At 37.6% G+C, this 17,902-nt stretch overlaps 2 long non-coding RNA genes across 2 annotated transcripts; both read left to right on the plus strand.

The window, feature by feature from the left end:
- The first annotated feature begins 12,584 nt into the window (after nt 1–12,584).
- LOC127970520 (uncharacterized) lies at nt 12,585–13,776 on the plus strand. The gene is made up of 3 exons (XR_008156625.1): nt 12,585–12,823; nt 13,261–13,518; nt 13,682–13,776. It is a non-coding gene; the product is annotated as an uncharacterized LOC127970520 (long non-coding RNA).
- An 82-nt stretch (nt 13,777–13,858) lies between these two features.
- Nucleotides 13,859–15,459, plus strand: LOC127970519 (uncharacterized). The gene is made up of 3 exons (XR_008156624.1): nt 13,859–13,909; nt 14,038–14,102; nt 14,809–15,459. It is a non-coding gene; the product is annotated as an uncharacterized LOC127970519 (long non-coding RNA).
- Nucleotides 15,460–17,902: the final 2,443 nt, after the last annotated feature.

A 17,902-nucleotide genomic window follows, 5' to 3' on the forward strand; every position in this document is an offset into this window, starting at 1 on the left:
GATATTCTTTATAAAAGTTAAGAGTCAACCACACCCTCCTAAAACGGCTCATTCTAACACGCCCCCACATGTTTATGTCACGATGTGGGAAGATTTGCATAACAACGCCCAAATGTTCAAGCTAAGACAAAAAGGCGTAACTTTTATTTTCGCTGTTGCTGCCAGCGCCATGTCCTGGAGAAGCTGTGTGTTTTGCTGTGAAAGTGAAACTACTTTGTTTGGCCTTCCAAAAGAGGACAAAACTAGAAATCAGTGGATAAGTTGTATTTACAACACTGTTCCGGAACAGTTCAACACAGATATGTGTGCAACGCATTTTACGAAGGATGTTGACTGTTTCCTGTGAGAGTAGCCTACAACATGATGTTTTATTAACATATTTCAGGAGGAGCATGCGTAGATCATCAACGCAGCCAATTCACCATCAGTAATCGCATCATCTATACAAGCACCACAAGAGAGAACCACTATAAATAATCATAGCAGCCTTACTTCATTCTCTCTAGTCTTTCAGCATCCCTCCACCACCCGACTCCTCACCGTCAACCCATTCTAGGAGGGAGGGAGCATTTAGCATTCAGGCTAATGCCAAGCTTAGAGTCCTCTCCCTGGGTAACACGCCAAATTCACATACAGTTATCTGCAAGGTGAGCTTGTGAAACCGGTGTCTATTTCTGGGGCTAGTTCCATATTTGCATTGACAGTCTGACCCTTCCGACTCACTGTCTGTAAGTATGTTTACATATGTAAAGGATTTGCCACTGATGATTCAAACGCAAGTTTTGAGCATTGTAGAGTAGAGCTTGTTGTCTGTCATTTCTCAGATCACAAATGAATACATAGTTTTATGTTTAAGCAGCATGACACGCAACACGTAACAAGACAGTATTAGTCATTATAAACAGTATATAGGTCCCCACTGGATGCAACAATACCTCTTTTGTAAAATGTCTTTTATTGTTTTTGTCTTCTCGTGCCGGGAGACACGTCATCACAGTATGTTAACGGGCATAACAATTAGTTGCACGCTTGAGGCATTCAGCCAATCACAACACACTGGATAGCTGGCCAATCAGAGCATACTTCACTATTCAGAACGATGAGCTTTGTAAATAACGTGTTTCAGAAAGGTGGGTCATAGAAGAGAAACAATAATGTACAGCATGTGGAAAATAATGTGTGTGTGTTTTTTTTTTTTTTTTTACCTTAAACCGCATTAACACATTTCATTACGCCAAATACACAAAATAATGTTCTTTTAGCAACATCATATAACCCCTTAAAAATTACAGCTTGGTAGCACAAGAGTGCAAATATGAAACCATATATGTGACCCTGGACCACAAAACCTGTCTTAAGTGAAGCTTAAGATTTAATTTTCTATATTTACGGTAGGAAATGTACAAAATATCTTCATGGAACATGATCTTATTTAAGGTTTTGTGGTCCAGTGTCACATATAGCCTATCATCAAAGAAGTGTAGCCTGTTGGTTGCTCTTTTCATTGCATTTACAATAAATGGGTACTAAGGATTTCAAACTTCAAAAAGGACATAAAAACCATAAAAATAGTCCAAATGACTCATACACTATATTCTTGACTCTTTGAAGCCACACGATGGCTTTATGTGAGGAACAAGCTGAAATTTACGTTTTTACACTGAATATAGTATATAACAACTACCACATTACTTTACTCATATGACTTTACTTGAAAAAAAGTAGTCTTATAATTCAGATGTGAGAAATGCCCCCTCATCTCAAGAATCATCATCATCTGGAGAACTAATCATTCTCTCACACAATCATTTCTCTCGCACTGAGAGCAGTATCTAGTTTTATTCAGAGATATGATTGGTCCCTGGAGGTGTAGGTCAAGTTAGCACCCTGAACTAAAGGCCTTGTTGTGTCAGCCGTAGCGATGTGTTCAATTACGCTCCCACACAATCGTTTCCTCGACAGCCATCCACAAGCCATCCAATTACATGTTTCCAAATGAGTTTTCTGTTCTGAGCTGCCAGCGAGGATCTGGAGAGCTCCGCCGCCACTAACCGTGTGTGTGTGTGTGTGTGTGTGTACTGTATGTGTGTGAATGATGATCTCAGGGCAAAGGGTGAGATTTCTGCGACACACAGACATGCAGAAACGTTTATTCTGAGGTAAGAGTGCGAGCGGGGTACATCCAGCGGCGCAGTCAAACCGAGGTACATTCACACAATCCGCTCTCTGTACTTGAGAGGAAGAGAGAGAGAAAGCAAAAATAAATGACGGCTTGTATTTCTCTCAGACTTCACTCTTTAATTCAGAAAGCAATTACTTCAGATTTTCCACTTCAGAGGGATGGAGTGAGAGAAAGTGAGAGAGAAAACTGCACAGAGATGATACTTTGAATTAGTTACATATGGAGACTGTGATGAAAGGCTTGAGAAAAAAGGGAAATAAAACTTCTTCATATGTTCTCGTGTGTACATACGTAGTGTGTGTGTGTGTGTGGCTTCACTGGCTGTCTCTCTATCTGTGGGGACTCTTTTTAGTGGGGAGATGGATGATGCATCATTCTGACATCTGTATAAAACCACACACACTCACAAACACACATGTGCCATTCACTATGCCATATTCGCTCCGTTATCAGACAAATGCTTTGAAATTTATTGAGGTAATTACGAGACATCTTAATAATGAATATTACTAACTCATAAATATACATTTTTAGGTGGCCATTTCACATGATGTTATATAAAGGATCTGATATTTTAAGATAGTTTTGGATCTAGACACACAGTCATGGGAGTCTGTAGGTGTCCTTTCCATTATATCATTTTCTTCTTTCTTTTCTAAGTTTTTAGTTTTATGCATGTTGGCTGAACCACATGTTTTTACTTTGGTGTTTGCTCAAATATTAATCAGTACTTAAGTATTTTTGTAAAAAATATTTTAATAAATTAAAATTAATAATATTTATGCCAAACTACTTAAGTTTTTTTTTCTTTCAATAAATAGTTTAGATTAAACGGAAGAAATTGGAGAAAATTCATAAAAACGGCTGTGGCATTCCCTTTCGGCAAAAAGGTAGAGAAACTTCAGCATGCATAATGCACTGGGCTTGATCCAAATGGGAAATCTAGAATGCAGAAGCTCAATTTATGTTTTTCACAAAATCTGTAACACTGTCAAAAATTAGCTGGGGGTTCCGTTGCTGCTCCCCTTTAGCCAACATCTGCCCATCTGGCACATCTCCACCTCAGTCAGTCCGTGATTCCTTTGCCCAGCCCCCCAAACCATGGTGAGAGAAAGCCCGCCACAACCCTTTAGGCTGCATTACTGCATTCTTAGTTTTGGCTGAATGAGGTGGCACATATTCAATGAACGTATTCCTCCCGTTGGCTCTGTACTCTGAGCTGAATCATACAAGAGATGGCAACGATGTAAAATATGTTTCTTTTTATTTCTTTTTTTTTTTTCTGTGTGGCAAGCAGTTTAGCCTCTCTGCTCTGTCTTTATGAGGTTTCTGAGTTTGGGGTCAGTCATGAGGGCTGAACTGTGACTGTAAATCAGGGTTTAAGCCCCAGATAGGAAAAGTCAAAGGTCAAGCCTCAGGGACCTCCAGAGATGTCGCCGTTCCTCACTGTCAGAGTGGATCTGGGTGAAAGGATTCTATGTAGAGCAGTGTGAGTCTGGGTCAGTGGACTGGGCCTGTGTTTGGTCGAAGGTCAAGCAGCAGATCATGTTTAAAGCCCATTACACAGGAATGAGTCGGCACAAATTCTTTGACTAGAATGCAAAACATCCACATACCCAACTTGCCTTCACCAAAAATAGAGACAACCTTCAAAAGAACACTTTAACAAAGAGATGCGAATGCATCATGTGCATCAATTGCGACAATAAATACTCAGAGGTGGAAAGTGCTGTAACTATTCACAAATACTTTTATTACATTACTTGAGTAATTTTTTTCTTTCTTGAGGTATAATTAAATTGTGGTACTTTTATTTAAATAGAATAAAACTGAAGTATTCCACTTCAGTACAACTATTTTTCATGAAAAGTACAAACTTGCCGGAAGTTGCTTCCGACTGTATTTCCAGGTGAAACAGAATATTGAGTCGATGAAGTGGTTTTATTTTGGCACTCCTCCTTTCTGTCTCTCACCCATTGCAACCTAATTGTTTGGAGTTGTGTGTTTATATATATTAATATATATATATTGTAACGATACAATCTCCATACTCATCGGGAAGAAGGAGGCGGGAACCGGCGCACAATCAAAATTAAACTTTAATTATTCAAAATAAATACAAAACAGCGCACCAGCCCCTCACGGACGACTGGTGCGCATAAATAAAAAGCAAACATAAAATAATGTCCCAGGCCTGGTCCTCTCTCGTCCTTCATGGTCGTCGCTCCAGTTTTATATCCTTCCATCTCCTACGTGGGACTCGATACGGGCGGTGGGGCGCAAGTGCAGCTCATCTTCAATCACTACACCTGGCCTCACTCCTCGTTCCCACGCCTCTCGGCCCCGCCCCACTCGCCACATATATATATATATATATATATATATATATATATATATATATATATATATAAAGTTATAGTGAATTTCTACAATACTACAAATTCTATGCTGATTTGCTGCTCAAAAACATTATTGTGAATGTTTCACACAGGGGTGTGACATTAATATTGAAAACAGCCATTACATTTTTAGGATACTTTTATGAACAGAAAGTTGAAAAGAACCGCATTTATTTAAAAAGTTAATCTTTTGGAACATAATAAATATTTTTCCTTTTCGTAAACATTTGATAAATTGAATGCATTCTTGCTTAGTAAAAGAAATTCAAATATATATATATATATATATATATATATATATATATATATATATATATATATATATATATATATATATCTTACTAACCCCAAAGAGTTTACTGGAAGGAGCACTTTCTGTGAGTGTGCAGGGTAAAATGCAGCAGGATCTTTATAGGGGCCATAAGAGCTGTTGTTGTGGGCGCTCCAAGGTTGTGGTAAAGCCTGTAAAGTCAGAGAATTGCTGAAATACACAAACACATACACAGACCACAGCACACCACACAACTGTGTTTGTGCATCCCCTCTTCCAGCTGAAGTTTGAATGGCTCTGTACACTACTGAGGAACAGGAGAGGCACTAATTGGAGGGACACAAACTTGCTGGCCAACCACAAAATGCCCTGGAATGCTGGGTAATTACTGCTTGGCCTCTGGAATTTGATTGAAATACTTCTGTCACAGAATATGTGGACTTTTCAGGAAGAGCTGAGTTATTGATGGCTGTAGATGTTTGTTTCTCTTACCGCAAATTGTACAGCCATAAAGCGGTGAATGAGAATGGAGGGGTGCATGAACCAGCAGGAGATCATGAAAATATGCTCAGCATTCGATGTAGGGATTTATTGTGTAACCATAAGAGATGTTTCTAAAGAACATTTAAGGCTCCTTTTAACATACATAAGTAAGATGTAGACATATTCTAATGTTCACAATGCAGAGCTTTCTTCTCAGTCCACTTAGACAACTAAACTGCAAAAATGTTATGACATAACAACCATCAGCACATTGATATATGACTCCCAACATGTATGTATATTAGGCTATTAAGCAAACCTGATAAGCAAGGGTGTGTTGTTCTATCATCATTATCTCATAGTCATAGTTTTGGGACTATCAATTTAGAAGAAAAAAGGGGAGCACTACATGCCTTAGCCAATCAGAAACAATTCTTGCCTGTCAGTCATTTTGTGCAAGCAGGTCTTTAGCATGAGGTTGAAGTTAGCTAAATGGCAGAGGTTAGCAAACAGCTAAATCATTTTAGACACTTTTAAGAAGACCAGTAGCTTCTATTGTACGTGTATGGTGAAAATACATGGTCATTTACATCAAAACAAACCTTAGTTGGTTGAAGGTCATCTGATCTTCTGTAGTACAGCATCACTATTCAAACACGCTCTGCTTTTATTCCTGATGACGGGTGGTTCAAGGGTCTCCATTCATTCCAGGCAGAGCACCTGACTTTGACAGAAGCTTAGTCTAAAAATAACAGAATTGTGCTTGGATCTCTTTCAGTAAGGACAGGAAGTGGCAGACCCTGAGAGTGCTGTCCATAGGAAGTGGGCTGATTTATGTTGGCTCCTCATCATAGTGCGAAATGGCCATGTGCTACACACATGCTCACAGAGTGGAAATGTACATCCGCTTGAAATATACAAACATCTCTCTTTCTGATTCTCTCTCTTCTATTATCTATCTTACCCCTACACTTATCTCTTTATGTAACTCAGTCTCTTCACTCGCCTGTGCCTGTTTCTCTCTAATGCAAAGTTTAAAGACTCATTATAGACCAAGCATGGCTCTGTAAATCACACTGTGCATATAGTGACACAGGATCTATGACTCATCCTGTGACTGAGCCTAATCCAGATGATAGAAATGCATGTGCCATTAGTGATTAGAGGTGGGGAAAAATGAGTGTCACTCTGTTGGTTGGGGTTCATGGACAAATACAGCACAGGCCTGCAGACTTATAACACATAAGCACTGATGTCAGATCACCGGTTGAGATCTAATACACAGATCAGGGCCTGTACACAAAATCTACCCTTGTTGATCTACTTAATCAGACACACAATATACACACAAATACATGCAAAAATGCTCACATGGCCTCTCAAAGGAAAATGCAAGCTCTGCTGGAGTTTGTTCATGGGTGTTCCTTCAACTTTCTGCACTTTTAAGGGGTTAATTATATAATTTATATTAAAGGTTTTTTAAATGTGCTTTGAGCAGAGTTAATTGTTTTACCCTTCTCCTAGACCCAGACTTTCAATTCTAACATGATATGTATATATATATATATATATGTATGTATAGTAATATTTGTGAATTCATTAGACTTTAAAATAACTGCTTTCTATTTTAATATAAGTGTAATTCATTCCTGTGATGGCATCCATACATTGTTTTTCAGGGTTCCTCGATGACTTTAGTTCAAAAGAACAACATTTATTGAAAATATAATTTATTTTTATAACTTTTGATCAGTTTAATGCATCCTTGATTAAAAGCCTTGTGAAAATAATAAAAATTTCCTAATATTATAAATTATTAGAAGAGTACTGTTGGCAGTGTCAGTTAAATGAAATATGAGATGTGATGTGTGAAGAAAATGTAGACAAAATAAATACAATTCATGCTAATTGTGCAAATTAGCCTTAGCAAGGAATTTTATTCCAAAAATGTTTAAAACGTCATTTCACCGTAGAAGAATGATAATAGACTAAATACATCCTTTGAGATGTGATGGAAGGGGAGATTTAAATATACCTTTGTAGAGTATAAAAAGTATGTATTTAGTTTATTTTCTCAATGTCCACAGGGCCAAAAGTGCCCCTAACTGAAGAAACATTCCTTAACCTCCAGCAAAATGCAATCTGAATGCAACATATACACATGCAATGAAAGATGTATAGGGAAGGCAAAAAACTACTTTCTTCGCTTCCATTCTCTTCGTCTCTAGCTCTCTTTGTTCATAATGACAGGAAGAAAGTTTTCCCATTCTCCGTTCATCCTTAGCTCAACCCAAACAAGAACACTTTTAGTCTCAAGCCTATAATTTAGATTTAACTTAATGTATCCACCAAATATTTCCCAAATTCAGCAAATCAAAATGATAACCTCCATCTTGGAGTAATTATGAGTTCGTTTTTGTTTTTTCCAGCGCGACCACAGCTTGAGACGATATGTCTCGATCTCCGCCATCAGTTCCCCTGAGCAAACATGCATGTGTGTTTGCATTACTCGCTTATGTGTGTGTTTGCATGAGGTCACGTTGCCCTCCATTGCTCTAATCCCACCCTGACTCTCCTCCGCGAAGCGACAGATCTCCAGAGGAAGATCAGAAGCATTCGCAGAGCAATTGTGAATGAAACTTTACCCTGTACAACAAAAAGTGGAAAGAGAGAATGACAGAAAAAGAGAGGGAAAAAGAAAATACAGTCTTGAAACCACAGCCGGGCTTGAGTTTTATGGGAAAATACTTCAGAAAAGCCTGATTCCACAAGAGACAGACTCACAGGCAAAGACACCGACATGACATTTCTCAAACCCTCAGGGCCATAGACACACGCACTTAGTCACATGCAAAAATGCTAATTAAGCCACAGATGTTGCTAATTTAGAGATAATTACAACTGTCCAGTCACAAACAAACTTGCTCAACAGCTTGGAATGTTGACAGATTCACAATTTTGGAATATTTGGGTTCTGTCATGTCACTAAACACACCCATTTTGACACAAAGCATCCTGACAACCACAAATTATGTCAAAAACATGAAATAAGAATAAAAAGTGTGTGTATGGTGATATTAAAGGAGAGAAACGGAGAGTTATTCTGCGACAGCAAGGATGGGGGTGTGTTTTGCTGTGTGTGTGTGTGTGTGTGTGTGTGTGGTTTTAATTATCTAGACTACGGAGCTGCGGGTATGCGTCTGTATCTGTGTCAGTGTGTGCGTGGCTGTGTATGTATGTGTATGTGCTGTGTGTATGTGACTTTGCCAGGACATCCCATGAGGCAAAGCGCTGACGCCTCACAGCCCTGCCAAAGCAGCCACAGACTCCCCCCCCCCCCCCACTCACTTACAGGCACACACTCACACACACCCACACAGTGAAAAACAAGGCACATCCCAGCCGCCGAACTCGGGCCGCCATAACCGAGGGGCAACAACGGGGCCACATCACATCTGACAAAGCAATCACATAAGTTCAGACGAACACATACTGGTCCATACAGCGTCATTATAAAGAGAGAAATGTGTTTATGTTGACGTCATCCTCACAGAGAGGTGGGAGAGAATGAGGCAGACTAAACATTGGGAGGGATATTCAATATGCACTATCATTAAATCTGCCGTAAATGAACCCGTTGTAAGAGATGATGCAAAGATGTAACACTTAACAGGTCTTGAACTTGAACTACAAAGCTGAGAAGCTATTTGATGTTCAGAAATATGCAGTTTTAGGGACTGCTATACATTAGGCATCTCCTCTTGGCCCGGCGGATCTATAGTACTGACAGCTTGTGTGTGTGATGTAGAGTGTTCACTAATGAATACCCTAGAGAGATTTTGCTTTGCGAGAGCAGATGAAAAGTATGGTTGTGCAAATGACACTCGCACATTCTTTTATGTGTGTAAATATGCTCTACATACACTGTATGCATATAAGAATGAGAATGAAGAAAAAGCCACATGCAAAAACAAGCATATCCCTCCTCACTAATTATATGTTTGAACAAATTGGTTTTGTAGTACAAAGCGAATCCAGACAGTTGTGGTGAAGTGTTTTAAGCTGCTTGCGTATCATATCGGTTTGTAAGTAATCTAAACTCGCTTGTTGTTCACTTTATGGTGAGTTCTAAATAAAGCCTGAAGCCATTTGTTTGATGTGTGCGGGCCAGTGAGCATGTATATGAGAACAATTGTTTTATTAAGCAAAATGAAATACCATGTTGAGAATGTAGCTTTTTTTTCAACACATTCAGTGAAATCCAGTTTGTGCTCAAACGCATGGGGGTGGTCTTACACGTGGTTTGTTGGGTGGTGTTCATACTCCAGGGATGGACTGGGACAAAGAAACTCGACTGGGAATTAGGCACAAATTTGACTAATTTAAACTACTGCCATAAAATATTTCCTTGTGAAAAAGAAGTACACGTGAGCAAACTATTACAAAGAGGAGGCTACACATTATATAAATAATAAACTTAAGACGTGCAAACAGAATGTACTGTTTTCGGACACTTAGGAAAGTTTTTCTAAGTGCGGCAAAATAGTACAAGAACGCAATTCCAAAGCAGCTCAGATGAAAGGGGAAATTTTTGTGGATGATTTACCGACAACACGCAAATTAAAGAACACAGACGCAACATCTCATTTTCATATCGACCAACGCAAGATACCAAGTGCAGTGCAAATTAGCGTAGTCGCAAAAAAAAATTTAAGAAATATAGAAGACACAGTATGTTGAAAAAATTTAAGGTGGGGTATGTATTTTTTCAAAAATGCTTTAGAAAACTGAGTCAGGCCAAGCACCAAAACAAAATGCCAATCAGCAGTAAGGGGTGTGTCTACTCATGATGTGGAGGAGAGAGCGCTCAGTGCACACTCAGCGTTAGCCGAGCGACGACAGAAAGATAGAGATGGCAGATAAAAAACAAAAGAGGAAAACATCTGCAGAACAAAAGAAGGCTTACGATAAGGCAAGAGGTATACAGCAGGACTCGTGTAAATATCGTATCGCCTTTCCAGCGCTGGAGAGAACTCAAGGAGCGGGAAGGCCTACAATCGGACACTGAGATTGCTTTGGTTCTTTTCGATTGGTGAATAACATTGGTTTTGCTTTGTTTCATATATGCTGTTGTTAAAACACATACCTGTATACGCACGTTAAAACACACAGTACTTCCAAAACACGTTCGTAATCTGTATTACCATAGTAACATTGCTTTCACTTATTGTTGACATTATACCTTCAGCTGGCTGGCACTGCAGATTCTGCTATAAACTTTGTCTGGGTTGTGTATGTATTTGTGGGGGGAGCTATCAAAATAGGTTTGAGACCCTTTTGGGGTAGGGGTGTGTTTGTTTTGTGATTTGAAATATCAACATTGGCTTCCAGAAATCACTTACCCCACCTTTAAGATTTGCTAGAAGTTTTGTTAGACTTGGTATTGCTTGACTCCTAGTTGAGGGTTCGAAGTCATCTTTTATTTCATGAAGCAAATTAAAAATAGCATGGCTTGGCAAATGATATTTTCAGATAATTCCGACATTCAAAATATACTAACACAGAATGTGTGGAAAGAATCCTCTCCCTTCTACCACGCGCTCTCTGTTCTCTGCGGTGCCTCCTCCAAGCAACAATTGCAGCCATTTCAAGCACAAACATGCTGATTTTGAGCATTAAATAATGGATCAAAAGCCAGCAATTTGACTAGCGCAAAAATTATTAAAACGTGGTGCGTAATTCAAGTAGGATTTAAGTACATCTTTATGTGTAATTTAATAATTACAGTAATTTAGTTGCTTTTTAAATATGGTAAAAGTGAACTGCCAAATGCATTGCCAAGCTTTTATGGCAAACTAAAAAAGATGTGCACACACACGCACATACACACACACACACACACACGCAAACACGCACACACACACACACACACACACACACACACATGTTTGTTTTTGTGAAAAGTGGGGACATCCCATAGGTGTAATGGTTTTTATAATGTAGAAACTGTATATTATATCGCCCTTCACCAACCCTACCCCTAACCCTAACCCTCACAGGAAACTTTGTGCATTTTTACTTTCTCAAAAAAACCTCATTCTGTATGATTTATAGGCGTTTTGAAAAATTGGGACATGGGTTATGTCCTCATAAGTCACCCTCTCCTTGTAATACCTGTGTCATACCCATGTCATTATACAGAGTTGTGTCCTGATATGTCACAAAAACATGCACACACGCACACAGATGTTTGTTTTTGTGAAAAGTGGGGACATCCCATAGGCTTGATGGTTTTTATACTGTACAAACTGTATATTCTATTGCCCTACACCAACCTAACCCTAACCCTCACAGGAAAATTTGTGAATTTTTACTTTCTCAAAAAAACTAAACAAAAAAAAAAAAAACTCATTCTGTATGGTTTATAAGCTTTTTGAAAAATGGGGACATGGGTTATGTCCTCATAAGTCACCCTCTCATGTGTCATACCCATGTCATTATACAAAGTTGTGTCCTGATATGTCACAAAAAAAATTTCATGTATGAATGTACTGCTTTACAATAAAATACAATTAAAATTCAATTAAAAAACTATTAGTTAAAGCTAACATGAATAACAATTTTATCATTTCAGTTTGAGTAAGTTAACAGTGTATTATGAAAAAACATAAATGAGCAATGAACAACAGTATATTTGTAAATTAAGAATAACCTATAGTAATAAATGCTTATTGTTCATTTTTAATTCATGATGCATTAACTAATGGAAACAAATGGAAACTTACAACAAAGTATTACCAATAGGATTGTACAGCGCATCCATCCCCCATCATGTCTGGCTTCTAGCAGGTGAGCAGACTCATGTGACTGAATAGATTTCATGTGCTCATGTGAAGACAGATAACAACAGAAGTGGGATGTGGCAGCCCACGGCGAAGGAATGCATCCGTCACTATAGTTTATATGGACCGGTATTTTTTCCTCTTGTAAAAACCTTTTGGGAATTTACTTTATGTCTAAATTTGATTTCGACAGCCGGCAAGTTGACAGGTCCATTGGGAAAAATCCAGGGGCTCACAATTGCCTCTATCTCTGATGTGCCTTGACATGTTGTGCAGCAGCATTGAAGTTCAGACAACCTGGGTTTGGGTCTGGATGGCTGATTTCATTATTCTATCTTCTCCCTAGTATTCCTTAATACTTTTCTGTAAACATAGTACCGGTAAATGCTTTTTTACACACACTCTAAAAAACGCTGGGTTGTTTTTTCAACCCAACTGCTGGGTTGAGGCCGTTGGATAGGACTTTGGGATGTTTTAACCCAAGTTTGGGTTGAAAATAACTATCTTTTTTAACCCAGCGGGGGTGGGTTGAGGACGCGGACGTGAAGGAGAGCATGCACGTCACGTCAAAATCGTACGTCTCTCCAGTGCGAGCAGCCGCCATTTTCTCAGCGTGATAGAAGCGAGAAGCGAGTGAAAGACTATGGTAAGTAACGTTAAATATTCAAAATGTAAAGTTATCTTTTATTGTTTACCCGGTTGTATGAAAGGCGGAAACAAAGGAGCTTAACGTTATATCTAACGTTATATAAAAAAAACGGACGCGGTTTTCGCCTCGGACACGGAGGTCTTAACTGCCTCATGTAACGTTACTGAACGGAGGATGTACTTTTAATACAACGTCTGTGAATGTATTTTGTCATATTTACATAAGATTTTACATTATCTGTTCTCTTTGAGGCGTTAACAGACGGTTATGGTCACGGTTACGCTCATGTGAATTTGTCTTTTTTTTTCGCGGTTAAACTGAATGTATGTTTGTCTCCTAAAGGAAACGGCATTGTGTAGTAACGACTAGCATAATTATTTTGAGGCTGTTGAAGTGGTAACTGTTAAAAGTATGTTTTACATGTAATGTTTCAGACTTGTCCAGCTCCTGTCTTCATTGTCCTCGCGCTGAGAGTTAAAGACACAGAAGCTGTTTGTGTGAGGAATCACAGACCTGTGTGAGGATGAGGAGGAGGAGGTGTTCTTCTGAAGACAGGGACAGACGGTTTAAGGAGAGTAAACTTCAGAATAACAACAAGTTATCTTTATTTTTATTAAGACTAAAATAATGTGTGTGTTTTTTTTAGATGTTGAAATCCAGAGACAAGATAACTTCATTCTTTTGAGACTGATGTAAGTTAAATTATTATTACTTTTTTTTTTTTTTAGAAAATTTATGTTTCTGTTGTGTCCTGCCTGTTAACTTCACATTTTGATGCAAAAACAGTGTGATTTTATATATATATGTATGTATATGTTAATATTTTATTGAAACCATTGATGTCCCTCTTTGCAGAACTCAAACTAACTGGAGTTAAGGACACACAAGTCTGCTTGTGTGAGGAGGTGGTTTTCTCAGCTTCTTCTGAAGAGAGGGAAAGATCGTTTAAGGCAAGTAAACTTCATAATTTCATGTTATCAGTTGTTGTTGTGTTTTACTAAGAGTAAAATAATGTTTGTTTTTTGTTTTTGTAGATGTTAAAAGCAAGAGACATGGGAGATCATCATTCCCTTGAGATTTTATGTAAGTTATTTTTAGAAAATAAATTTTTCTGTTGTCTCCTGCCAGTTTACTTCACATTTTGATGCAACAACAGTGTGATTATGTGCTCATTTCATTAAGACCATTGATGTCTGTGTTTTTCATTGCAGAACTCAAACCAACTTTGGAGGTGTCTGATTTGGAGAGTCATTATTCTTGGTCTGCGCTCTTAGAGGTAAAGTTCACACAAAAAATAATTTACTTGCCCTCAAGTCATTCCAAACCTATAAGACTTTTGTCTGTCTTTACAACATAAATTAATATATTTTTAGTTTTCTCATAATATTTGTTAATCCATTTATAGTTTAGATAATCAGTATTTTCAAGCTTCATAAATATAGAGATATTGTAGAAGTAAATTCTGATATTTATATATGAATACATCTTAAATTATGTGATAGCAAACATGTATGTTCAAAATAAAATACTGGTCTCCCAGACCAGCAATGGAGGACACAAAAAGAGAATATTAAATATATTCATATGTTTTCCAAAAAATGAACAGAGTTTGTATGAGTCTGGAAAAACATGGGGAGAGTAAATTATGAACATTTTAATTATTTGGTGTACTAACGGTTTGAAGAGCAGCCCTCCATGTACATGAATATTGTGAGGTATGTGAATGTCATGTCTGTTTTAATGTTTCCGTAAAGAAGCTTTCTGAAAGCAATATTTATTCAAACAATATCGCACGTCCTCACACTAGTGCTGCCATTATAGCCTTCACGAGAGCTGTGGTGGACTGAGACATTAAACAACCGCACAAAGTGTTGAAACTTTAAAACCGATTATTTACCTATCCTTATGGATGTGAATACACCTCTACCTGAAAATGGATAGTTTAATTAAATGTTAAATTTTTTCAAATGTGTTTCTCTTAGGCCACTGATGAAGAGCAGGCGGTGACTGGGATGAATGCTGGTCAGAGAGGAGAATCTTCTTTCCCCTAAACAGCGGTGGTTTTAAAGGAGGACGCTACCCTGGATGATGTAGATGTCGTCAGATGCTGTGCAGATGGGGTTTCTTCATGATTATATCAGTTATGCTAAAGAGATCATGAAAATTGACCGTGATGCATGATCTGTATTCATGGACTATGAAACAAACTGTAAGTCTATAATTTGTTAAAAAAAAAAAAGTTAAATGCTTTTTCTGTGTTGTTTAGTAGAAAAGTTTACACTCTGTCATTCATACACCTGCTCACATTCTTTCACACACACACACACACACACATGCGTCTGTTAAAGGTTATAATATCAAAGTTAATGTTGTGATTTATTTGTGTACTGTCATGCCAGAATAGTTGGAAAAAAAACTAACTAATTGTAAATTTATTGTATGTGTTTTCGTATATTTTTATACAATATATACAATTGAACAAAGTCCAATTTGATCTTAAGTTATATTCATCAAATGTTCAATGCTTTGTTTATGAACTCTGTAGCTGTTAATGCCATCCTTTTCTGCATTTCTTCTAACATGTTACTTTTTGACTTTTCTCTTGTTTTTAATAAATATTTTCCTTTTGGTAATTATTATTTGTGTGTAAAAGTGATATTTAAAATGAACAACATTTGTAGGTTTAATGCCTAGCTCAATTTGGGTTAATTTTAACGTAGAAATGCATTGTTTCCCCACATGGCTGCACTGCGAGTTTATTTTCTGCCAGCAGGAGGCGCTAAGAGCGGGAGAGGTAGGTTTCTCCGGTAACGGCTGCAGAGCGGTGCTGAGCTCACAAACGCTGCCTTATCAAGCACATGCGAAATGATATCGAACATTTTCTAAATACAGTAGTTTTCCTTCTGAAATACAGTGATAAAAAAACACCCGCTCTGGTTTTTTAAACCCTGCAATATAGTCATTTTAAGCCATAAAAAAGGCAACCCAGCAGGCTGGGTTAAATATGATAACCCAACTGGTTGGGTTAAAACAACCCAGCGCTGGGTTCGTCCCTTTTTGACCCAGCGCTGGGTTGTCAAAATAACCCAAATTGGGTTGTTTTCAACCCAGCAGTTTTTAGAGTGCAGTCTCTTAACAATGTGATAAGTAAGAAAAGCTTCAAGTATATCTTCCATTGTGCAAATAATTTATGAACGGTTGTATTATGATAGTGTAGCTCCACCCACTGTGAATTCTGATTAGTCTGTAATTTTGCTCCACATAACTATACATTAATCATCAAATATCACTGTGTCTACACTGAAAACAAAAATGCTGTATGATAACATGCCAATTATGACTTGCTGCATTGCGACTGGTTAAAACATGTGAGGGTGTTTAACCCAGAGGACCTCTGATGATAGGACAGAGACGGTGGAGAGGATGGGAACGAATGGTGTGACAAAGGCTGAAAGAGAGATTGATGGAGGGAAAGCAAGAGAGAAGAAAAGTGAGACAGTCATAAGGAATAGGATGGCTGGCAGTCAGTACATTTCTGAGGGGGAGAAGGGAGCTTCCTTTATTTTGAGAGGAAAGTAAAGTAGATGAGAGATGCACAGAGGACAAAAGGAACTGAACAATAAGGAAGATCTGTTTTATTCAGACAAGCATTAATATTTAACATTAGCCCGACACGTCAAACACACACAGATGTAATGAGAACACAAGAGGCAGAGAGAGAGAGATTATAGCACTGTTCCAAAACCTAGTGAGCTGCCTCAGTGTCTACTATCTATAGCTACTGTATAAGGCAATATCCTAACTGAAAGAGATGTTGTGACCAACTGGTAGTGTCCTACATAGACAGCAACTTTGCATGCCTCACAAATAGCTCTTCATGTAGGAGATGTGACTTCCCATCAGAGTAGAGTTTACATGTTGTTAAGCTAATGCTTATACAGTAGGTCTCTGCAGGAAAGTAATGGGAGTTACCAGATCAGGGTGTTTTTAGACCATGATACCTGATTGGCTTACGTCATAGTGATGTTAGGTTTAGGGGTGGGGTTAGGTAAGGGGGATCATTTTGATTGCATGATTTAGAAACACCCAGCAGTTTGAAAACACCAGAACAGGTCAGAAACAAACACTTTTGCTCTGCATAATTAAGATGCCTGGACCAACTCAAGCTAAATAAATACATTTTAATATACTGTATGGTGAAATACAGTTTTTATTAGACAAACTAAGAGTATCAAGGGCTTACAGTATGAGACCATTTTCTGCTGTCAAACATTTCAAAACAACAACAACAAAAAGATAAAAAATAAAAAAAAAACATTATTGGAGTATTTCTGAACACCTGTTATTTTAAAAGGTGATAAATATGATGGTGACAGGTGCACATTTGTTAAATTATGTTAATTAAACATTATGTAACCATAAGAAATTGATTCTAACTGGATAATAATAATAATAATAATAATAGCTGTTATAATATCACTATCTTACATCATCTTATATAATTCATTATTTTATCATATGTACATTTTAAATTCACTTTACACTTTAAATACATTTTAAATTAAATATTTAAAATAATACAAGGTCACAGACCTTTGCCTTACTAAACACCTAATTTTCAGCTTACTGATAGTTAATAAAGTAGTTGTTAAGTGTAGGAGTTTGGTACGGTTAAGGGATCCAAAATGTGGTCATGCAGTATAAAGGATTAATATGTGCTTTTTAATAAACATCCAATATGCTAGTAATATGCATGCCACTTAATAGTGAGAACTGGTATTTAAAATAAAGTGTCGCCTAATGTAGTATAATTATTATTGTCACATCTGGTAACACTTCCAAGTACACGGTCCAGTTCTCACTATTAACTAATTGATTATTAGCATGCCTATTATATGCCAAGATAATGGCTGTATATTAGTACTTATTTTGTTTTGAATATTTGTTTTACATTTAAACAAGTGAAAAAGCATGCCAAAAAAATATTTGTCAATATATTATATTTTGAGGGAGTTACATATCTTGAGAACTTAATGTGTGGTCAGATATTTACTACGTGAAAATGGTATGAAGAAC

Source organism: Carassius gibelio, chromosome B13 (assembly GCF_023724105.1).
Source record: "Carassius gibelio isolate Cgi1373 ecotype wild population from Czech Republic chromosome B13, carGib1.2-hapl.c, whole genome shotgun sequence".
In the NCBI taxonomy this organism is placed as follows: domain Eukaryota; kingdom Metazoa; phylum Chordata; class Actinopteri; order Cypriniformes; family Cyprinidae; genus Carassius; species Carassius gibelio.